Genomic DNA, 24,692 nt, shown 5'->3' on the forward strand with positions numbered 1-24,692 from the left:
GAACGGTAGGCTTCAAGGATTGGTTCCTTGATCCATCGAGCCAGGGTGGATTTGGCAGCCTGCGACCCCTTGCGCTGACCAGTGACAAGGACAAAGAGTGCATCCGATCGGCACAGGGGCGCCGTGCGGGAAATGTAGATTCTGAGTGCTCTTCACCAGATCCAACAATGCAAATCCATTTCATATCGATGAAATGGATAAGGACAAAAGGAAGGTAAGGAGATATCCTGATTGTGATGAAAAGGGGATACCACCTTAGGGAGAAACTCCGGAATCGGGCGCAGCACTACCTTGTCTTGGTGAAACACCAGGAAGGGAGCTTTGGATGACCGCGCTGCTAGCTCGGACACTCTCCGAAGAGACGTGACCGCTACCAGAAAGGCCACTTTCTGTGAAAGTCGAGAAAGTGAAACATCCCTCAGAGGCTCGAAGGGCGGCTTCTGGAGAGCAATTAGTACCCTGTTCAGATCCCATGGGTCTAACGGCCTCAGTACGGAGGGACAATGTGACAAACCCCCTGCAGGAACGTGCGTACCTGAGGAAGTCGTGCTAGGCGCTTCTGAAAGAATACAGACAGCGCTGGAACTTGTCCTTTAAGGGAGCCGAGCAACAAACCTGTTTCCCAACCAGATTGCAGGAAGGAAAGAAAAGTAGGCAATGCAAATGGCCAGGGAGACACTCCCTGAGCAGAGCCCTAAGGTAAGAATATCTTCCACGTCCAGTGGTAGATCTTGGCAGACGTCGGCTTCCTAGCCCGTCACATGGTGGCAATGATGTCATGAGATAATCCTGAAGACGCTAGGATCCAGGACTCAATGGCCACCCAGTCAGGTTCAGGGCCGTAGGATTCAGATGGAAAACGGCCCTTGGGACAGTAAGTTTGGCCGGTCTGGTAGTGCCCACGGCTGGCCGACCGTGAGATGCCACAGATCCGGGTACCACGACCTCCTCTGCCAGTCTGGGGCGACGAGGATGGCGCGGCGGCAATCGGAGCTGATCTTGCGTAGCACTCTGGGCAACAGTGCCAGAGGGGGAAACACATAGGGTAGCTGGAACTGCGACCCGTCCTGAACTAAGGCGCCTGCCGCCAGAGCTCGTTGATCGTAAGACCACACCATGAAACTCGTGACCTTGGTGTTGTGCCTAGACGCCATTAGGTCGACGTCCGGCCTCCCCCGAAGGCCCCAGATTTCCTGAAACACGTCCGGGTGCAGAGACCATTCCCCTGCGTCCATACCCTGGCGACTGAGGAAGTCTGCTTCCCAGTTTTCTACGCCCGGGATGTGAACTGCGGATATGGTGGATGCTCTGTCTTCCACCCACATCAGAGTCCGCCGGACTTCTTGGGAGGCTTGCCGACTGCGTATTCTGCCTTGGTGGTTGATGTATGCTACCGCTGTGGAGTTGTCCGACTGAACTCGGATCTGTTTGCATTCCAGCCACTGCTGGAAGGCTTGCAGGGCAAGATACACTGCTTAGATTTCCAGAACATTGATCTGAAGGGTGGACTCCTGCTGAGTCCACGTACCCTGAGCCCTGTGGTGGAGAAAGACTATTCTCCACCCTGACAGACTCACATCTGTCGTGACCACCGTCCAGGATGGGGGTAGGAAGGACCTTCCTTTTGACAATGAGGTGGGAAGAAGTCACCACTGAAGAGAGTCCTTGACCGTCTGAGAAAGGGAGACGTTCCTGTCTAGGGATGTCGACTTCCCATCGCTTTGGCGGAGAATGTCCCATTGAAGTGGACGCAGATGAAACTGCGCGAAAGGGACTGCCTCCATTGCTGCTACCATCTTCGCTAGGAAGTGCATGAGGCGTCTTAAGGGGTGTGACTGGCCTTGAAGGAGAGACTGCACCCCCGTCTGTAGTGAACGCTGTTTGTCCAGCGGAAGCTTCACTATCGCTGAGAGAGTATAAAACTCTATGCCAAGATATGTCAGTGATTGGGTCGGTGTCAGATTTAACTTTGAAAAGTTGATGATCCACCCGAAACTCTGGAGAGTCTCCAGCGCAACGTTCAGGCTGCGTTGGCATGCCTCTTGAGAGGGTGCCTTGACAAGTAGATCGTCCAAGTAAGGGATCACAGAGTGACCCTGAGAGTGCAGGACTGCTACCACTGCTGCCATGACCTTGGTGAAAACCCGTGGGGCTGTCGCCAGTCCTAAGGGCAGGTCTACGAACTGAAGATGCTCGTCTTCTATAACGAATCGCAGCAAACGCTGGTGCTCTGGAGCAATCGGCACGTGGAGATAAGCATCCTGATGTCTCTTGATGCTAGGAAATCTCCTTGAGACCTTGAGGCAATGACGGAGCGGAGGGATTCCATCCGGAACCGCCTGGTTTACACTGCTTTTTGAGCAGTTTTAGGTCTAGAACGGAACGGAAGAGCCGTCCTTTTTTGGCACCACAACCAGATTGGAGTAAAAACCGTGACCTTGTTCCTGAAGAGGAACAGGGATTATCACTCCTTCTGCCTGCAGAAGAGCATCGGCTCGGTCGAGAGGTGGGGAAGTTCTGAAGAATCGAGCCGGAGGACGAGAACAAAACTCTATCCTGTACACGTGAGACAAAATGTCTCTCACCCACCGGTCTTTGACCTGTGGCAGCTAAATGCCGCCAAAGCGGGAGAGTCTGCCACCGACCGCGGATGCGGAGAGAGAGGGCTGAAAGTCATGAGGAAACCGCCTTGGTAGCGGTTCCTCCGGCTGCCTTCTTTGGGCGTGATTGAGCCCGCCAGGAGTCTGAGCCCCTCTGAGCCTTTTGAGTCCTTTTGGACTAGGAAAATTGGGACCAGCCCGAGCCTGGAAAGGACCGAAACGTCGACTGTCCTTCCTTGGGTTTTGTTTGATCTGGGCTGGTGTAAGGAAGAATCCTTACCCTTGGCCTGTTTAATGATTTCATCCAATCGCTCAGCCAACAGTCTGTCACCAGATAATGGCAAACTGGTTAAGCCCTTTTTGGAAGCAGGAGCTGCCTTCCATTCCCTTAACCCCAAGGGTCTGCGCAAAACCACGGAGTTGGCGTACGCCACCGGCGTACGGCTCGTAGAGTCCAGGACAGCATGAATAGCGTAAGTCGCAATGCATGCGAGGTTAAGGACGCCACCTGCGGCACAGATGTACGTGTGACAGTGTCTATCTGCGCAAGACCAGCTGAAATAGCTTGGAGTGCCCATACGGCTGCGAATGCCGGAGCAAACGACACGCCGATAGCTTCACAGACAGATTTCAACCAGAGGTCCATCTGTCTGTCAATGGCATCTTTAAGTGAAGTCCCATCTTCCACTGCAACTATGGAGGATGGCGCGGCGGAGAAAAGCTTGTCTGGATAAGCGTAGTGTTTCTGGACTGCTCCTCTGAGTCAGAGAGGCCCAAAAAGTACTGAATTTACGCTTGGGATACCTGAAATGGAATTTCTCCTGCTGAAGCTGCCTCCTCCACTGGAGGGACTGAGGGAGAAATATCCACCAGTGTATTGATGGGCGCTATGAGATCATTCACCATGGCGTCCCATTAGGAGCATCCAGAATGAAAGCGGTCTCAGGATCAGAAACCTGATCAGCTACCTCATCATACAGAGAATCCTCTCGCTGAGACCCTGACCAGTGTGTGAAGTCGAGGGTCTCTCCCAGCGAGCTCGCTTAGGCTGTCTGGGACTGTCGTCCGTGTCAGAGCCTTCAGTCTGGGATGTATGGGACCCCCTTGGAGCCCCGGATTAGTTCCAACTGAGGGAGACCGGGGAGCCTTGATTCAACAATGCCCATGGTCTGAGTCACCGCCCTGGACTGCAAAGTTGCTAGAATTTTGTTCATAGTCCAAGACATTTTATCAGCAAAAAAACTGCAAACTCTGTCCTCTGGACAGTTTCACAGGTGGCCCTCTCTGGGCCACCACTAGCAGAGACTCTACCCATTAGGGGTTAGTGGAACCTGCCGGTAAAACAGCCTCACGTGCGGTACAGACAGCATAGAAAGCCTGTGCCTTGGCCCCCTTGCTCTATGCTGACGACATGCTGTTGTCTCCTCAGAGCTATCTAGGGGTATATCGCCAAGAAGCGACCGTACAGCCACAAGTCTCAGCCGCGCCGCAGCCTCCAGCGCGGCAGTTTCCCACAGATAAACTCACTCAGCTAAGCTGCAGTGAGTATAGTCCAAGCGCGCAGCGCTGTTGTCCTCGGCGCACTAACACGCCCAGCAATGCTGGCGTGTGTCTGTGTATGGTCTTGCAAATATAAGTACAAGGATAAAGTACACAAAAAAAAAACACTGTGGCAATAGTGGGGTCAGCACCAAGGTGCTGCTTACCGCCCGCATAAGCGGGTAAGTGGTCGCCAGAATCCCTTTGCTGGGTCTCCCAGAGCCTGTGTCCGTTCTCCAGCTTAGATTGCCTGCAGGAATGGCTGCCGGCGTCCTGTGAAGAGGGGCGGGCCGTGGGCGTGCCCCAGACAAGAGCGGGAAACTGGCGTCCCCCTGTGCCCAGTGAGAGGGCTGGAGTATGTAAATAAGACTCCAGCCCTCGGCGCTGATCATTGTACAGCGTCTCGCCCCTTCCCTGACTGGCAGGGTTGGGGGCGGGAACGAAACGTAACTAGGCCGCAAAAGCCGGGGACTAGATTTATAAGCGCTGCCGTCGTAAAAGCACGGCAGCGCGAAAGTCCCCGGCGCACCACAAGTCTCAGCCGCGCCGCAGCTCCAGCAGCGGCTGGCGCGGTAGTTCCCGACACATAAACTCACTCAGCTAAGCTGCAGTGAGTAAAGCCCAAGCGCGCAGCGCTACTGTCCCCGGCGCACTAACACACCCAGCAACGCTGGAGTGTGTCTGTGCATAGACTGTACGGGGACACAGAGTACCTTAACGTTGCAGGGCCTGTCCCTGACGATACTCCGCTCCATTCCAGCAGGATCTCCGGGTCTGTGGATGGAGCCCGGCCTCAGAGCCTGGAGGCCGGTAAGATCCCACTTCACCAGAGCCCTCAGGGGGATGGGGAAGGAAAGCAGCATGTGGGCTCCAGCCTCCGTACCCGCAATGGGTACCTCAACCTTAACAAACACCGCCGACAAGAGTGGGGTGAGAAGGGAGCATGCTGGGGGCCCTAGTATGGGCCCTCTTTTCTTCCATCCGACATAGTCAGCAGCTACTGCTGACTAAACAGTGGAGCTATGCGTGGATGTCTGACCTCCTTCGCACAAAGCTTGAAAACTGAGCAGCCCGTGATCCCACGGGGGGTGTATAGGCAGAAGGGGAGGGGCCTTACACTTTTTAGTGTAATACTTTGTGTGGCCTCCGGAGGCAGTAGCTATACACCCAATCGTCTGGGTCTCCCAATGGAGCGCCGAAGAAATTGAGTTGTCTGAGGTTGGGCCTCGGTTTGAGATGAAATGTGAGTAACAGTGAAAGATTTTTGCCAGGATCCGATTATCTCTTGTAGGATGAGCAGTGGTCTGCCATCCGCGGGTCTCAGGCTGGACAGAGTAGAGCCTGCCCGGTCCTGCGCACTATAAATGGTACAGACTGATCATTGCCATTAGTGAGGGGCTGTGATCTGGGCCCACGTCTTCAGCTTCGTAGCCTAGTTTCACACTTGCGTTGTTTTCCTTCAGTCACAATCCACCGTTTTGTAAAAGAGCGGAATCCATTAAGTGATTCCGCTGCTTCCCATAGACTTGTATGGACAACGGATTGCGACTGATGGACCTGTGTTGCTTCCGCTGGGCGACGCTGCGTTGCTTCCGCCGGGCAAAAGGAACGCAGCATATAACGTTTATTGAGCGGCGGAATCCTTTATTTTTCACTGCACATGCTCATCATTTTTTTTTTAATCACAGAAACTTTGTTTTGTCTCTCGATGGCCAAACGATCAGCTGATCGCCCGGCAGCCGGCTTTTGAGAGCGCTCAGCTGATCGCCCGGCAGCCGGCTTTTGAGAGCGCTCATCTGATCGCCCGGCTTTTGAGAGCGCTCAGCTGATCGCCCGGCTTTTGAGAGCGCTCAGCTGATCGGCCGGCTTTTGAGAGCGCTCAGCTGATCGGCCGGCTTTTGAGAGCGCTCAGCTGATCGCCCGGCTTTTGAGAGCGCTCAGCTGATCGCCCGGCTTTTGAGAGCGCTCAGCTGATTGCCCGGCAGCCGGCTTTTGAGAGCGCTCAGTTGATTGCCCGGCAGCCGGCTTTTGAAAGCGCTCAGCTGATTGCCCGGCAGCCGGCTTTTGAGAGCGCTCAGCTGATTGCCCGGCAGCCGGCTTTTGAGAGCGCTCAGCTGATTGCCCGGCAGCCGGCTTTTGAGAGCGCTCAGCTGATTGCCCAGCAGCCGGCTTTTGAGAGCGCTCAGCTGATCGCCCGGCAGCCGGCTTTTGAGAGCGCTCAGCTGATTGCCCGGCTTTTGAGAGCGCTCAGCTGATCACTCGGCTTTTGAGAGCGCTCAGCTGATCGCCCGGCTTTTGAGAGCGCTCAGCTGATCGCCGGGTGATCAGCTGATCGTTCACAATAGTCTGCCGCCGGTTTCCCAACGTGGTTTCTGACAAATGGATGGTCCAATTCATCATTTGTGTATATTGTACGCCCCTTTTCATCTTTTTTATCTGACATTTTTGACCCAAACTACTTAAAATAGTACATGGGATTCAAGAATTTTGCATACAGCAAAAAAACTGCAACTCTTTAGTGGGAAATGTAACATTACGGGTAACACACGGGTACAATCTGATGTCATCACCCCTCCCCCTTCCTTTCCAAATGACTTGGTGGGATGAGAAGTATTATCACTGTTCAAACAAATATGTTGTAATATGATTTTATGTTCTAATAAAAATGTAATGTTTAAAAAAAAAAGTCACACAAAACAATTGCCAAAATAACTGGTGTATATAAAATCACTCGGGAGGGGGGAGGGGGGGGCTGGAGTGGGGTTAAGACAAATTTTTCCAACCATTTAAAAGTTTAATTTCATGACTTTGTGTAAGACGTCTGCAGAAGCCGCAATGACAGTAACAATCTGAAAAGAAACCTTAAGGCCCTGTGCGCACTAGACATTGACTTTTCCTAAGGGAAAATCCGGACCCTCTGAAAGAATCCCGCACCTGCGCTAAAAAACGCACCAAAACCGCAACGAAATCCGCATGCTGTTTTTCCGCAGGTTGGTCCCTGCGGAGTTTTACCATTATCTATGGCAAAGAACGGAATTTTGTTTACTTACCGTAAATTCCTTTTCTTCTAGCTCTAATTGGGAGACCCAGACAATTGGGTGTATAGGCTATGCCTCCGGAGGCAGCACAAAGTATTACACTCAAAAGTGTTAAGCCCCTCCCCTTCTGCCTATACACCCCCCGTGCTCCCACGGGCTCCTCAGTTTTGGTGCAAAAGCAAGAAGGAGGAAATATAATTACAAACTGGTTTAAAGTAACTTCAATCCGAAGGAACATCGGAGAACTGAAACCATTCAACATGAACAACATGTGTATACAAAAAAACAGGGGCGGGTGCTGGGTCTCCCAATTAGAGCTAGAAGAAAAGGAATTTACGGTAAGTAAACAAAATTCCCTTCTTCTTTTTCGCTCTATTGGGAGACCCAGACAATTGGGACGTCCAAAAGCAGTCCCTGGGTGGGTAAAATAATACCTCGTAAGAGAGCCGTAAAACGGCCCTTTCCTACAGGTGGGCAACCGCCGCCTGAAGGACTCGTCTACCTAGGCTGGCATCCGCCGCAGCATAGGTATGCACCTGATAGTGTTTCGTGAAAGTGTGCAGGCTCGACCAGGTAGCCGCCTGACACACCTGCTGAGCCGTAGCCTGGTGCCTCAAAGCCCAGGACGCGCCCACGGCTCTGGTAGAATGGGCCTTCAGCCCTGAGGGAATCGGAAGCCCAGCCGAACGGTAAGCTTCGATAATTGGCTCTTTGATTCACCGAGCCAGGGTTGATTTGGAAGCCTGTGACCCTTTACGCTGGCCAGCGACAAGGACAAAGAGTGCATCCGAGCGGCGCAGGGGCGCCGTACGAGAAATGTAGAATCTGAGTGCTCTCACCAGATCTAACAAGTGCAAATCCTTTTCACATTGGTGAACTGGATGAGGATAAAAAGAAGGTAAGGAGATATCCTGATTGAGATGAAAGGGGGATACAACCTTAGGGAGAAATTCCGGAACCGGACGTAGAACCACCTTGTCCTGGTGAAACACCAGAAAGAAGGGAATTTTGTTACTTACCGTAAATTCCTTTTCTTCTAGCTCTTATTGGGAGACCCAGACGATTGGGTGTATAGCTACTGCCTCCGGAGGCCACACAAAGCATTACACTAAAAAGTGTAAGGCCCCTCCCCTTCTGGCTATACACCCCCCGTGGGATCACGGGATGCTCAGTTTTAGTGCTAAAGCAAGAAGGAGGAAAGCCAATAACTGGTTTAAACAAATTCACTCCGAGTAACATCGGAGAACTGAAAACCGTTCAACATGAACAACATGTGTACCCGCAAACAAACCCAAAAATCCCGAAGGACAACAGGGCGGGTGCTGGGTCTCCCAATAAGAGCTAGAAGAAAAGGAATTTACGGTAAGTAACAAAATTCCCTTCTTCTTCGGCGCTCCATTGGGAGACCCAGACGATTGGGACGTCCAAAAGCTGTCCCTGGGTGGGTAAAGAAATACCTCATGTTAGAGCTGCAAGACAGCCCTCCCCTACGGGGAGGCCACTGCCGCATGCAGGACTCTTCTACCTAGGCTGGCGTCCGCCGAAGCATAGGCATGCACCTGATAATGTTTGGTGAAAGTGTGCAGACTCGACCAGGTAGCTGCCTGGCACACCTGTTGAGCTGTAGCCTGGTGTCGTAATGCCCAGGACGCACCCACAGCTCTGGTTGAATGGGCCTTCAGCCCTGATGGAACCGGAAGCCCCGCAGAACGGTAGGCTTCAAGAATTGGTTCTTTGATCCATCGAGCCAGGGTGGCTTTAGAAGCCTGCGACCCCTTGCGCTGACCAGCGACAAGGACAAAGAGTGCATCAGAGCGGCGCAGGGGCGCCGTGCGGGAAATGTAGAGTCTGAGTGCTCTCACTAGATCTACGAAATGTAAATCCTTTTCATACCGGTGAACCGGATGAGGACAAAAAGAAGGTAACGAGATATCCTGATTAAGATGAAACGAGGATACCACCTTAGGGAGAAACTCCTGAATGGGGCGCAGCACTACCTTGTCCTGGTGGAACACCAGGAAGGGAGCCTTGGATGACAGTGCTGCTAGCTCAGACACTCTCCGAAGAGACGTGATCGCTACCAGAAAGGCCACTTTCTGTGACAGTCGAGGAAGGGAAACATCCTTCCGAGGTTCGAAAGGCGGCTTCTGGAGGGCAACTAGTACTCTGTTCAGATCCCATGGATCTAACGGCCGCTTGTACGGGGGCACGATATGACAAACCCCCTGCAGGAACGTGCGCACTTTAGGAAGGCGTGCCAGACGCTTCTGAAAAAAAAACACGTATAGTGCCGAGACTTGCCCTTTAAGGGAGCCTAACGACAAGCCCTTTTCTAACCCCGATTGTAGGAAGGAAAGAAAAGTAGGCAATGAAATGGCCCGGGAGACACTCCCTGAGCAGAGCACCAGGATAAGAAAATCTTCCACGTCCGTGGTAGATCTTAGCAGACGTGGGCTCCATAGCCTGTGCCAAGGTGGCAACGACCTCTTGGAATAATCCTGAGAACACTAGGATCTAGGATGCAATGGCCATACAGTAGGTTCAGGGTCGTAGAATTCAGCTGTTGTGCCGATTCGTGAAACCCGTCCGGGTGCAGAGACCATTCTCCTGCATCCACGCCCTGGTGACTGAGGAAGTCTGCTTCCCAGTTTTCTACGCCCGGGATGTGAACTGCGGAGATGGTGTAGCTCTGTCTTCCACCCCCAGCAGAATCCGGTGGACTTCCAGGGAGGCTCGCCGACTGCGTAGGCCGCCTTGGTGGTTGATGTATGCCACTGCTGTGGATTGTCCGACTGAATTCGGATCTGTTTGCCTTCCAGCCACTGCAGGAAGTCTTGCAGGGCAATATACACTGCCCAGAGCTCGAGACAATTGATCTGAAGAGTGGACTCCTCTGAAGAGAGTCCTTGATCGTCTGAGAAAGGGGGGCGTTCCTGTGTAGGGACATCGACTTCCCCTCACATTAGCGAAGAATGTTCTATTGAAGTGGACGCAGATGAAACTGCGTGAAAGGGACTGCCTCTGGAAGAGGCGTCTCCTTGAAGGAGAGACTGCACCCTCGTCTGCAGTGACCGCTGTTTGTCCAGTGGAAGCTTCACCATCGCTGAGAGAGTGTGAAACTCTATGCCGAGCCTATGCCAGCGATTGGGTTTAACTTTGAAAAGTTGAGGACTCCCCCGAAACTCTGGGAAGTTTCCAGCGCCATGTGCAGGCTGTGTTGGCATGCCTTTTAAGAGAGTGCCTTGACAAGGAGATTGTCCAAGCAAGGGATCACAGAGTGACCGTGAGAGTGCGGGACTGCTGTCACTGCTGCCATCAACTTGGTGAACACCCGTGGGGCTGTCGCCAGACTGCAGGGTAGGGCTATGAACTGAAGATGCTCGTCTTTAATAACGCATCATAGCAAACGCCGGTGCCCTGGAGCAATCGGCACATGGAGATAAGCATCCTGATGTCTATTGATGCTAGGAAATCTCCTTGAGGCATTGAGGCAAAAACGGAGCGGGGGGTTCCATCCGGAACCGCCTGGTTTTCACGTGCTTGTTGAGCAGTTTAAGGTCCAGAACGGAACGGAAGGAGCCGTCCTATTTTGGCACCACGACCAGGTCAGAGCAAAAAGCGTATCTTGTTCCTGAGGAGGAACAGGGATTACCACTCCTCCTGCCTGCAGAAGAGCCTCTGCTCGGTCGGTGAGGAAGTTTTGAGACAAACTGACTCTCACCCACAGGCCTTTGACCTGTGGCAGGTAAATGTCGCTAAAGCGGGGGAGTCTGCCTCCGACTGCGGATGTGGAGTGCGAGGGCTGAAAGTCATGAGGAAAACGCCTTGGTTGCGGTTCCTCCGGCTGCCCTCCCCGGGCGTGATTGAGCCCGCCAGGAATCTGTGCCCCTCTGGGCCTTTCGAGTCCTCTTGGACAGGTGAATGATTTCATTTCACCACTTACCAACAGCCTGTCACCAGATAAAGGCAACCTGGTTAAGCACTTTGTTGGAAGCAGCATTTGTTCCAATCTCTTACCACTAGGCTCTGCGTAAAAACACGGAGTTGGCGGACGCCACTGACGTACGGCTCGTAGAGTCTAGGACAGCTTTAACAGCCTGAGTCGCAATGCCGACATTGTGAGATTCAGGACGCTGCTGGGGCCCAGATGTACGTATGACAGCGTCTCTCTTGCAATACTAGCTGAAATGGCTTGGAGTGCCTCTGCGGCTGCGAATGCCTGAGCAACCGACCCGCCGCTAGTTTCATAGACAGATTGCAACCAGAGGCCTATCTGTCTGTCAATGGCATTTTTAAGTGAAAACCCATTCTCCGCTGCAACTATAGATCTAGCCGCAACCCTGGAGATTGGGGGATCCACCTTTGGACACTGGGTCTAGCGCTTGACCACGTCAGGGGGGAAGAGACAACGTGTATCATTAATACGGTTGGAGAAAAACGCTTATCGGGATAAGCGTTACGTTTCTGGACTGCGGCTCTGGAGTCAGAGTGACCAGAAAAAGTACTCAATATACACTTGAGATACCGAAATAGAGATTTCTCTTGCTGTGAAGCTGACTCCTCCACTGGAGGAGCTGAGGGAGAAATATCCAACCTTCCATTGATGGACGCTATAAGATTAGTCACTAAAGCGTCACCATCCGGGCATCCGGATTGAGAGCGGTCTCAGGATCAGAGTCCTGAACAGCTACGTTTGCCTCATCATACAGCGAGTACTCCTGCTGGGACCGTGACCAGTGATGAAGTGGAGGGCCGTTTTCAGCGAGCCCGCTTAGGCAGTCTGGGACTGTCGTCCGTGTCAGAGCCTGCACCCTGGGATGCCTGGAACCCCTCTGGGGCCTTGATTTGTTCCAAATCAGGGTGGCCAGGGGCATTGCAACAATATTGCCCAAGGACCGTCTGGGCTGCACAGTCTGTAAGATGTTAGTCATAGTCACAGACAATATATCAGCGGAAAAACTGGGACTCCGTCCCTGTCTCTCGACAGGGATCACAGGTGGTTCTTTTGGCCACATGTAGTCGAGACCCCGGTTGAGCAATTGCACACACTGGGGGTCCTGGAACAGTATCACATGCCGTACATGACCGTACAGTGAATAGCATACAAGCATGAAGTACAAATAAACACTTCAGCACATATAGTACAAGCAGCCTAGAAAGCCTGTGCCTTGGCACCCTTGCTTTTCTGCTGCTGTCTGTCTGTTTATCCAGGACTGCAGCACATGCAATCCAAGCAGCATTGAAAACTTGTGCCTTGGCACCTTGCTTTTCTGCCGCTATTGTCTGTTTATCTAGGCGCATTAGCCAAAAATAGTGACATACAGTGAATGTATAGCATACAAGCATGACAATACACACTGCAGCACATGCAATCCAAGCAGCATTGAAAGCCTGTGCCTTAGCACCCTTGCTTTTCTGCTGCTGTTGTCTATTTATATAGGAGCATAGCCAAGAATAGCGACATACAGTGAATGTATAGCATACAAGCATAACAATAAACACTGCAGCACATGCAATCCAAGCAGCATTGAAAACTTGTGCCTCAGCACCCCTGCTTTTCTGCTGCTGTTGTCTATTTATATAGGAGCATTAGCCAAGAATAGCGACATACAGTGAACGTATAGCATACAAGCATGACAGTAAACACTGCTGCAATCGCCTTAGCACTCTTGCTATTTGCTGCCGCTGTCTAGTCATCAAAGTGGGTAGACAGCCAAGAATAGCCTTTACAGTGCAATGTACAGCGACATATACAACAGGACACTTCAGCATTAGTGGGTCAGCACTTCAGCTGCCGCTTACCGCCCACACAAAAGCGGGTGTGTTGCGCTGGAATCCTGTGACTGGTATCCCGGCGCTTGTCTCCATTTTGTTTCTCTGCGTGCTGGAATGGCTGCCGGCTTCCAGAGAAGAGGGGCGGCCCGAGGGCGTGCCCGAGCCAAGAGCGGGAAAAGCGGCGTCCCACTGCATCTAGTGAAGGGGGCTGGAGAATGCAAAGCAGACTCCAGCTCCCTGCGCCGACTTACTGTACAGCATCCCGCCCCTCCCTTGACTGGCAGGGCTGGGGGCGGGAACGAAGTGAAAACCAGGCCGCAAAGCCGGGGAGTAAAGTTAGAAGCGCCGCCGCCGTAAAAGCGCGGTCGGCGCGTCCCCGGCGCACTACAAGTCGCAGCTGCGCCGCCGCTCTAGGGGCGGTCGGCGCGGCGGTCTCCACACATAAAGTCCCCAAGTAATCTGCCGGGACTATAAGCCCAGCGCACAGCGCTACAGTCCCCGGCGCACTAGCACACCCAGCAAGCCTGGAGTGTGCGTGCCTTTCCATACGGGGACACAGAGTACCTGAAAGTTGCAGGGCCTTGTCCCTGAACGGCACTCCCGCTCCACATCCAGCAGGTTCTATGGGTCTGTGGATGGAGCCTGGCCTCAGGGCTAGGTGGCCGGCAAGATCCCACTTCACCAGAGCCCCTCAGGGGGATGGGGAAGGAAAACAGCATGTGGGCTCCAGCCTCTATGACCTCCTTCGCACACAAAGCTTGAAAACTGAGCATCCCGTGATCCCACGGGGGGTGTATAGCCAGAAGGGGAGGGGCCTTACACTTTTTAGTGTAATGCTTTGTGTGGCCTCCGGAGGCAGTAGCTATACACCCAATCGTCTGGGTCTCCCAATGGAGCGCCGAAGAAAGGGGCTTTGCATGACAACGCTGCTAGCTCAGACACTCTCCGAAGAGAGGTGACTGCTACTAGGAAGACCACCTTCTGCGAAAGGCGTGAGAGAGAGATATCTCTCATTGGCTCGAATGGTGGTTTCTGAAGAACCATCAGCACCCTGTTCAGATCCCAGGGTTCTAACGGCCGCTTGTAAGGTGGAACGATGTGACAAACTCCCTGCAGGAACGTGCGTACCTGTGGAAGTCTAGCTAGGCGCTTCTGGAAAAACACCGAGAGCGCAGAAACTTGTCCCTTAAGGGAGCCAAGCGACAAACCCTTTTCCAGTCCAGATTGAAGGAAGGACAGAAAAGTAGGTAATGCAAATGGCCAGGGAGAAAAACCCTGAGCAGAGCACCATGACAGAAAAATTTTACACGTCCTGTGATAGATCTTGGCGGACGTTGGTTTCCTAGCCTGTCTCATAGTGGCAATGACATCCTGAGATAATCCTGAAGACGCTAGGATCCAGGACTCAATGGCCACGCAGTCAGGTTGAGGGCCGCAGAATTCAGATGGAAAAACGGCCCTTGAGACAGCAAGTCTGTTCGGTCTGGTAGTGCCCACGGTTGGCCGACCGTGAGATGCCACAGATCCGGGTACCACGACCTCCTCGGCCAGTCTGGAGCGACGAGGATGGCGCGGCGGCAGTCGGCCCTGATCTTGCGTAACACTCTGGGCAACAGTGCCAGCGGAGGAAACACATACGGGAGCTGAAACTGCGACCAATCCTGAACTAAGGCGTCTGCCGCCAGAGCTCTTGGGTCTTGAGACCGTGCCATGAACATTGGTACCTTGTTGTTGTGCCGGGACGCCATGAGGTCGACGTCCGGCACCCCCCAGCGGCAACAGATCTCCTGAAACACGTCCGGGTGAAGGGACCATTCCCCTGCGTCCATGCCCTGGCGACTGAGATAATCTGCTTCCCAGTTTTCCACGCCTGGGATGTGAACTGCGGATATGGTGGAGGACGTGGCTTCCACCCACATCAAGATCCGCCGGACTTCCTGAAAGGCTTGACGACTGCGTGTGCCGCCTTGGTGATTGATGTATGCCACCGCTGTGGAATTGTCCGACTGAATTCGGATCTGCTTGCCTGCCAGCCACTGCTGGAACGCCTTTAGGGCAAGATACACTGCCCGAATTTCCAGAACATTGATCTGAAGCGAGGACTCTTGCCGGGTCCACGTACCCTGAGTCCTGTGGTGGAGAAAAAAACGCTCCCCATCCTGACAGACTCGCGTCTGTCGTGACTACTTCCCATGATGGGGGAAGGAAGGATTTCCCCTTCGATAATGAAGTGGGAAGAAGCCACCACCGAAGGGAGGCTTTGGTCGCCTGAGAGAGGGAGACGGTCCTGTCGAGGGACGTCGGCTTCCTGTCCCATTTGCGTAGGATGTCCCATTGAAGGGGACGCAGGTGAAACTGCGCGAAAGGGACTGCTTCCATTGCTGCCACCATCTTCCCCAAGAAGTGCATGAGGCGCCTCAAGGGGTGTGACTGGCCTTGAAGGAGAGACTGTACCCCTTTCTGTAGTGACTGCTGTTTGATCAGCGGAAGCTTCACTATCGCTGAGAGGGTATGAAACTCCATGCCAAGGTACGTCAGCGATTGGGCCGGTGTCAGATTTGACTTTGGAAAATTGATGATCCACCCGAAACTCTGGAGAGTCCCCAGGGTAACGTCGAGGCTGTGTTGGCATGCCTCTTGAGAGGGTGCCTTGATCAACAGATCGTCCAAGTACGGGATCACAGAATGACCCTGAGAATGGAGGACCGCTACTACAGTAGCCATAACCTTGGTGAAAACCCGTGGGGCTGTTGCCAGGCCGAATGGTAGTGCCACGAACTGTAGGTGTTCGTTTTCCATGGCGAAGCGCAAGAAGCGTTGGTGCTCTGGGGCAATCGGAACGTGGAGATAAGCATCTTTGATATCGATCGATGCAAGGAAATCTCCCTGGGACATTGAGGCGATGACGGAACGGAGGGATTCCATCCGGAACCGCCTGGTCTTTACGTGTTTGTTGAGAAGTTTCAGGTCCAGGACAGGACGGAAGGACCCGTCCTTCTTTGGGACCACCAACAAGTTGGAGTAAAAACCGTGGCCCTGTTGCTGAAGAGGAACAGGGACCACCACTCCTTCTGCCTTCAGGGTGCCCAGCGCCTGCCGAAGAGCCTCGGCTCGCTCGGGAGGCGGAGAGGACCGGAAGAATCGAGTCGGGGGACGAGAGATGAACTCTATCTTGTAACCGTGAGAGAGAATGTCTCTCACCCAGCGGTCTTTTATTTGTGGCAGCCAGGTGTCGCAAAAGCGGGAGAGCCTGCCACCGACCGAGGATGCTACTAGAGGAGGTAGAAAGTCATGAGGCAGCCGCTTTGTTAGCGGTGCTCCCAATGGCCTTTTTAGGACGTGACTTAGACCGCCATGCATCAGAGTTCCTTTGTTCTTTCTGAGACCTTTTGGACGCGGAGAATTGGGACCTGCCCGCGCCCCGAAAGGACCGAAACCTCGACTGCCCTCTCCTCTGTTGGGAGAGGTTCTGCTTGAAAAAAACACCAAAAAGGAGCCAAGACAAATGATATGTGCACACACAGAATGTGGTGAGCCTTCCTCATAAAGATGGCTGCAGCCGAGGTGCAAGATGCTGATGTCACAGCCACTCAACCTCCACATTAGGGGGGAGGGGCGGCTGCTTAGCATAAGACATGCACACTAATAAGGCTTGCACTGGGAGCCCATCATATAATGAGTGAAATGCACAGTGTCTGAACTGTGACCTATAAATGACGCCAGAAACCCAGGTCAGGCGGGCAAAACAGCACTATATAAGTGCATCTCGCACGGATACACGAGACGCACAGTGTCTGAATAATGGCCTATAAATGACGCACAACACCAGGTCCAGGCGGGTCAGTTAGCACTATGAGTACATAACACATGACAGGCTCACCATTTAACCACCTGAATTCAAAAGGTCCACACACATCCTGCAAAAATGGATAAAATGTGCCATACCTCAAATAGTGAGATATTAGTTTATATTTTGGCCCAAAATATGTAAGCTCGCAATCCGTTCGTCAAGGATTCTCACACTTGCGAGTCCCTACACTGAATTAGTTAGAAAAACCACAAAAAACTACATCAAAAAAACACCAAAAAGGAGCCAAGACAAATGATATGTGCACACACAGAATGTGGTGAGCCTTCCTCATAAAGATGGCTGCAGCCGAGGTGCAAGATGCTGATGTCACAGCCACTCAACCTCCACATTAGGGGGGAGGGGCGGCTGCTTAGCATAAGACATGCACACTAATAAGGCTTGCACTGGGAGCCCATCATATAATGAGTGAAATGCACAGTGTCTGAACTGTGACCTATAAATGACGCCAGAAACCCAGGTCAGGCGGGCAAAACAGCACTATATAAGTGCATCTCGCACGGATACACGAGACGCACAGTGTCTGAATAATGGCCTATAAATGACGCACAACACCAGGTCCAGGCGGGTCAGTTAGCACTATGAGTACATAACACATGACAGGCTCACCATTTAACCACCTGAATTCAAAAGGTCCACACACATCCTGCAAAAATGGATAAAATGTGCCATACCTCAAATAGTGAGATATTAGTTTATATTTTGGCCCAAAATATGTAAGCTCGCAATCCGTTCGTCAAGGATTCTCACACTTGCGAGTCCCTACACTGAATTAGTTAGAAAAACCACAAAAAACTACATAAAAAAAACACCAAAAAGGAGCCAAGACAAATGATATGTGCACACACAGAATGTGGTGAGCCTTCCTCATAAAGATGGCTGCAGCCGAGGTGCAAGATGCTGATGTCACAGCCACTCAACCTCCACATTAGGGGGGAGGGGCGGCTGCTTAGCATAAGACATGCACACTAATAAGGCTTGCACTGGGAGCCCATCATATAATGAGTGAAATGCACAGTGTCTGAACTGTGACCTATAAATGACGCCAGAAACCCAGGTCAGGCGGGCAAAACAGCACTATATAAGTGCATCTCGCACGGATACACGAGACGCACAGTGTCTGAATAATGGCCTATAAATGACGCACAACACCAGGTCCAGGCGGGTCAGTTAGCACTATGAGTACATAACACATGACAGGCTCACCATTTAACCACCTGAATTCAAAAGGTCCACACACATCCTGCAAAAATGGATAAAATGTGCCATACCTCAAATAGTGAGATATTAGTTTATATTTTGGCCCAAAATATGTAAGCTCGCAATCCGTTCGTCAAGGATTCTCACACTTGCGAGTCCCTACACATTTTATCCATTTTTGCAGGATGTGTGTGGACCTTTTGAATTCAGGTGGTTAAATGGTGAGCCTGTCATGTGTTATGTACTCATAGTGCTAACTGACCCGCCTGGACCTGGTGTTGTGCGTCATTTATAGGCCATTATTCAGACACTGTGCGTCTCGTGTATCCGTGCGAGATGCACTTATATAGTGCTGTTTTGCCCGCCTGACCTGGGTTTCTGGCGTCATTTATAGGTCACAGTTCAGACACTGTGCATTTCACTCATTATATGATGGGCTCCCAGTGCAAGCCTTATTAGTGTGCATGTCTTATGCTAAGCAGCCGCCCCTCCCCCCTAATGTGGAGGTTGAGTGGCTGTGACATCAGCATCTTGCACCTCGGCTGCAGCCATCTTTATGAGGAAGGCTCACCACATTCTGTGTGTGCACATATCATTTGTCTTGGCTCCTTTTTGGTGTTTTTTTGATGTAGTTTTTTGTGGTTTTTCTAACTAATTCAGTGTAGGGACTCGCAAGTGTGAGAATCCTTGACGAACGGATTGCGAGCTTACATATTTTGGGCCAAAATATAAACTAATATCTCACTATTTGAGGTATGGCACATTTTATCCATTTTTGCAGGATGTGTGTGGACCTTTTGAATTCAGGTGGTTAAATGGTGAGCCTGTCATGTGTTATGTACTCATAGTGCTAACTGACCCGCCTGGACCTGGTGTTGTGCGTCATTTATAGGCCATTATTCAGACACTGTGCGTCTCGTGTATCCGTGCGAGATGCACTTATATAGTGCTGTTTTGCCCGCCTGACCTGGGTTTCTGGCGTCATTTATAGGTCACAGTTCAGACACTGTGCATTTCACTCATTATATGATGGGCTCCCAGTGCAAGCCTTATTAGTGTGCATGTCTTATGCTAAGCAGCCGCCCCTCCCCCCTAATGTGGAGGTTGAGTGGCTGTGACATCAGCATCTTGCACCTCGGCTGCAGCCATCTTTATGAGGAAGGCTCACCACATTCTGTGTGTGCACATATCATTTGTCTTGGCTCCTTTTTGGTGTTTTTTTGATGTAGTTTTTTGTGGTTTTTCTAACTAATTCAGTGTAGGGACTCGCAAGTGTGAGAATCCTTGACGAACGGATTGCGAGCTTACATATTTTGGGCCAAAATATAAACTAATATCTCACTATTTGAGGTATGGCACATTTTATCCATTTTTGCAGGATGTGTGTGGACCTTTTGAATTCAGGTGGTTAAATGGTGAGCCTGTCATGTGTTATGTACTCATAGTGCTAACTGACCCGCCTGGACCTGGTGTTGTGCGTCATTTATAGGCCATTATTCAGACACTGTGCGTCTCGTGTATCCGTGCGAGATGCACTTATATAGTGCTGTTTTGCCCGCCTGACCTGGGTTTCTGGCGTCATTTATAGGTCACAGTTCAGACACTGTGCATTTCACTCATTATATGATGGGCTCCCAGTGCAAGCCTTATTAGTGTGCATGTCTTATGCTAAGCAGCCGCCCCTCCCCCCTAATGTGGAGGTTGAGTGGCTGTGACATCAGCATCTTGCACCTCGGCTGCAGCCATCTTTATGAGGAAGGCTCACCACATTCTGTGTGTGCACATATCATTTGTCTTGGCTCCTTTTTGGTGTTTTTTTGATGTAGTTTTTTGTGGTTTTTCTAACTAATTCAGTGTAGGGACTCGCAAGTGTGAGAATCCTTGACGAACGGATTGCGAGCTTACATATTTTGGGCCAAAATATAAACTAATATCTCACTATTTGAGGTATGGCACATTTTATCCATTTTTGCAGGATGTGTGTGGACCTTTTGAATTCAGGTGGTTAAATGGTGAGCCTGTCATGTGTTATGTACTCATAGTGCTAACTGACCCGCCTGGACCTGGTGTTGTGCGTCATTTATAGGCCATTATTCAGACACTGTGCGTCTCGTGTATCCGTGCGAGATGCACTTATATAGTGCTGTTTTGCCCGCCTGACCTGGGTTTCTGGCGTCATTTATAGGTCACAGTTCAGACACTGTGCATTTCACTCATTATATGATGGGCTCCCAGTGCAAGCCTTATTAGTGTGCATGTCTTATGCTAAGCAGCCGCCCCTCCCCCCTAATGTGGAGGTTGAGTGGCTGTGACATCAGCATCTTGCACCTCGGCTGCAGCCATCTTTATGAGGAAGGCTCACCACATTCTGTGTGTGCACATATCATTTGTCTTGGCTCCTTTTTGGTGTTTTTTTGATGTAGTTTTTTGTGGTTTTTCTAACTAATTCAGTGTAGGGACTCGCAAGTGTGAGAATCCTTGACGAACGGATTGCGAGCTTACATATTTTGGGCCAAAATATAAACCAATATCTCACTATTTGAGGTATGGCACATTTTATCCATTTTTGCAGGATGTGTGTGGACCTTTTGAATTCAGGTGGTTAAATGGTGAGCCTGCCATGTGTTATGTACTCATAGTGCTAACTGACCCGCCTGGACCTGGTGTTGTGCGTCATTTATAGGCCATTATTCAGACACTGTGCGTCTCGTGTATCCGTGCGAGATGCACTTATATAGTGCTGGTTTGCCCGCCTGACCTGGGTTTCTGGCGTCATTTATAGGTCACAGTTCAGACACTGTGCATTTCACTCATTATATGATGGGCTCCCAGTGCAAGCCTTATTAGTGTGCATGTCTTATGCTAAGCAGCCGCCCCTCCCCCCTAATGTGGAGGTTGAGTGGCTGTGACATCAGCATCTTGCACCTCGGCTGCAGCCATCTTTATGAGGAAGGCTCACCACATTCTGTGTGTGCACATATCATTTGTCTTGGCTCCTTTTTGGTGTTTTTTTGATGTAGTTTTTTGTGGTTTTTCTAACTAATTCAGTGTAGGGACTCGCAAGTGTGAGAATCCTTGACGAACGGATTGCGAGCTTACATATTTTGGGCCAAAATATAAACTAATATCTCACTATTTGAGGTATGGCACATTTTATCCATTTTTGCAGGATGTGTGTGGACCTTTTGAATTCAGGTGGTTAAATGGTGAGCCTGTCATGTGTTATGTACTCATAGTGCTAACTGACCCGCCTGGACCTGGTGTTGTGCGTCATTTATAGGCCATTATTCAGACACTGTGCGTCTCGTGTATCCGTGCGAGATGCACTTATATAGTGCTGTTTTGCCCGCCTGACCTGGGTTTCTGGCGTCATTTATAGGTCACAGTTCAGACACTGTGCATTTCACTCATTATATGATGGGCTCCCAGTGCAAGCCTTATTAGTGTGCATGTCTTATGCTAAGCAGCCGCCCCTCCCCCCTAATGTGGAGGTTGAGTGGCTGTGACATCAGCATCTTGCACCTCGGCTGCAGCCATCTTTATGAGGAAGGCTCACCACATTCTGTGTGTGCACATATCATTTGTCTTGGCTCCTTTTTGGTGTTTTTTTGATGTAGTTTTTTGTGGTTTTTCTGAGAGGTTCTGCTTGGGCTGGGGTAAGGATGTATCCTTTCCCTTGGATTGTTTGATGATTTCATCCAGGCGCTCGCCAAAGAGCCTGTCGCCAGAAATTGGCAAACCGGTTAAACGCTTTTTTGGAAGCGGAATCTGCCTTCCACTCCCGTAGCCACAAGGCCCTGCGGACTACTACCGAATTGGCGGTCGCAACTGCCGTACAGCTCACAGAGTCCAGGACAGCATTCATAGCGTAAGACGCAATTGCCGAGGTCTGGGAGGTAATGGAAGCCACTTGTGGCGCGGCCGCTTCAACTTTCGCTTGACCTGCTGATATAGCTTGTAGCGCCCATACGGCTGCGAATGCTGGGGCAAAAGAAGCTCCGATAGCTTCATAGATGGATTTCATCCAGAGCTCCATCTGCCTGTCAGTGGCATGTTTAAGCGAGGCCCCATCTTCCACTGCAAGTATGGATCTAGCCGCCAGTCTGGAGATTGGAGGATCCACTTTGGGACATTGAATCCAACCTTTAACCACTTCCGGGGGAAAAGGATAACGTGTATCCTTAAGGCGCTTAGAGAAACGCTTATCCGGACAAGCATGGTGATTCTGGATTGCCTCTCTGAAATCAGAGTGGTCTAGAAACATACTCTGTGTATGCTTGGGGAACCTGAAGCGAAATTTCTCCTGCTGAGAATCTGACTCCTCCGCCGGAGGGGCTGAGGGAAGAATATCCAGCAACTGATGAATGGATGCAATAAGATCATTCACTATGGCGTCCCCGTCTGGAGAATTAAGATTGAGAGCGCTCCCAGGATCAGAATCCTGATCAGCTGTCTCCGCATCATCAACCAGAGAATCCCCCCGCTGAGACCCTAAACAATATGATGTCGAGGGAATTCTAAGCGGGCCCGCTTAGACGATCTGGGGCTAGGTTCTAAGTCCGAACCCTCCGTCTGGGATGTATGAGATACCCCGTGAGGACATTGTTGGTCCAACTGAGGGGGGTCAGGGAACAATGATTCAACAGAGTCCCTTTGCTGAGATACCGGTCTGGACTGCAAGGCTTCTAGTATCTTAGCCATAGTCTCAGATAGTTGATCCTTAAAGGCTGTAAACTCAGTCCCTGTCACCTGGACAGTGACAACAGGTGGCTCCCCCTGGGCCCCTCTTGGCAGAGGATCCGGCTGAGGAAGTGTCACAGGGGTCGAACACTGTACACAATGAGGGTCAGTGGAACCTGCCGGTAGCTGGGTCTTACATGCGGCGCAGGCAACATAATAAGCCTGTGTTTTGGCACCCCTGCCTTTTGTGGGCGCCATGCTATAGTTTTCCCTGAGTAACACAATAGGGTATATAGCCAGAAAGAACTGTGCTCATACAGTGTAAATTATATACAGTACACAAATAATGTACCAATACAATACAGCACCATGGGGCTAGCACCACATGTGCTGCTTACCAGCCGCCTAAGCGGTTGTGAGGCCACCAGAGACCGTGTCTGGGTCTCCGATGAATATGTCCCTCTCTGCAGCGTCGGTGGAGCTGACAGGAATGGCTGCGGCGTCCTGACGAGCTGAGGAAGCTGTGGGCGTGGCCTAGAAAGAGCGCGAAACGGGCGCTCATACTGTGCACAGTGAGGGGAGTGGAGCATGTAAATCATACTCCAGCCCTCATTGCTGCTCGCTCCGTGCAGCGTCCCGCCCTTCCCCTGCCTGTCAGGGCTGAGGGCGGGAGAAAAAAAGGGAAACTAGGCCGCAATGAAGCCGGGGACTGTAGTAATAAACGCGGCCGCCGTAAAAGCGCGGTCGCGTGAAAGTCCCCGGCGAACTACAAGTCCCAGCCGCGTCGCAGTGTCCCGTGGCAACGGCGGTCAGTGCGGTAGCCCTTACATATAAACACACTCAGCGACGCTGAGTGTGTAATGGCACATATAGACCCGGTCAGCGCCGCGGTCCCCGGTGCACTAGCACACCCAGCAAAGCTGAGGTGATGCCGTGCGCGGTCCCCATAGGGATACAGAGTACCTTTAAGATGCAGGGCCATGTCCCTGAACGATACCCGGCTCCTATCCATCAGGCTCCACAGGAGTTGTGGATGAAGCCCGGTCTCAGTGCCTGGAGACCGATAAGATCCCACTTCACCCAGAGCCCTAAGGGGGATGGGGAAGGAAAACAGCATGTGGGCTCCAGCCTCCGTACCCGCAATGGATACCTCAACCTTAACAACACCGCCGACAAAAGTGGGGTGAGAAGGGAGCATGCTGGGGGCCCTATATGGGCCCACTTTTCTTCCATCCGACCTAGTGAGCAGCTGCTGCTGACTAATCTGTGGAGCTGTGTGTGCAGGTCTGCCTCCTTCGCACAAAGCAAAAAACTGAGGAGCCCGTGGGAGCACGGGGGGTGTATAGGCAGAAGGGGAGGGGCTTAACACTTTTGAGTGTAATACTTTGTGCTGCCTCCGGAGGCATAGCCTATACACCCAATTGTCTGGGTCTCCCAATAGAGCGAAAAAGAAAACTGCAGGTGCCTGCGGAAAAGAAGTGACATGCACATTAATTCCACAGGTATAAAAAAACACATTTTTTTTTAAACCCATAGGTTTTGCTGGGGAAAGACTGTAGCAATGTTAAAAACATTTTCTGCAGCAAATCTGTGGTAAAAGCCGCAGCGTGTGCACAGGGCCTTAAAAAGCAGCAAATAGTTTGATGAATTTGTCGCAAACCACTGTCACTAAGGGAAGAGTCGGACGGGGATGGCAGGCTTGGACTGGCCGGCGGCTCTCCCCACCCGAGCACAACGGCCTCATGCTCCTCTATGCAGCAGTCACTCTTTGGTGGGGAGAGCATTGCAATCCCCGTCCGAGTTATACGATCGTCCGACTCTTCACAGATTAAAGCTTTGTGCCCACGGGACTCTGTACCAGTGGATTTTGCTGCTGAAAACCTGCGGATTTATCTGGATTTTCTAGATAAATCCGGAGGTTTTAGCAAGTACAGACACTCCCCATGTTATCCTATGGGACATGGGGAGTGCTGTGTCCATGCTGCGGTATGT

At 51.5% G+C, this 24,692-nt stretch overlaps 1 protein-coding gene across 1 annotated transcript in view; it reads left to right on the forward strand.

Annotated features, from left to right (window-relative positions):
- The window catches only part of LOC142251910 (U3 small nucleolar ribonucleoprotein IMP4-like), a 57,234-nt gene that overhangs the window by 32,090 nt on the left and 452 nt on the right, over window positions 1-24,692 (forward strand). The window lies entirely within an intron of this gene.

The sequence above is a fragment of the Anomaloglossus baeobatrachus genome, chromosome 9 (assembly GCF_048569485.1).
Source record: "Anomaloglossus baeobatrachus isolate aAnoBae1 chromosome 9, aAnoBae1.hap1, whole genome shotgun sequence".
In the NCBI taxonomy this organism is placed as follows: domain Eukaryota; kingdom Metazoa; phylum Chordata; class Amphibia; order Anura; family Aromobatidae; genus Anomaloglossus; species Anomaloglossus baeobatrachus.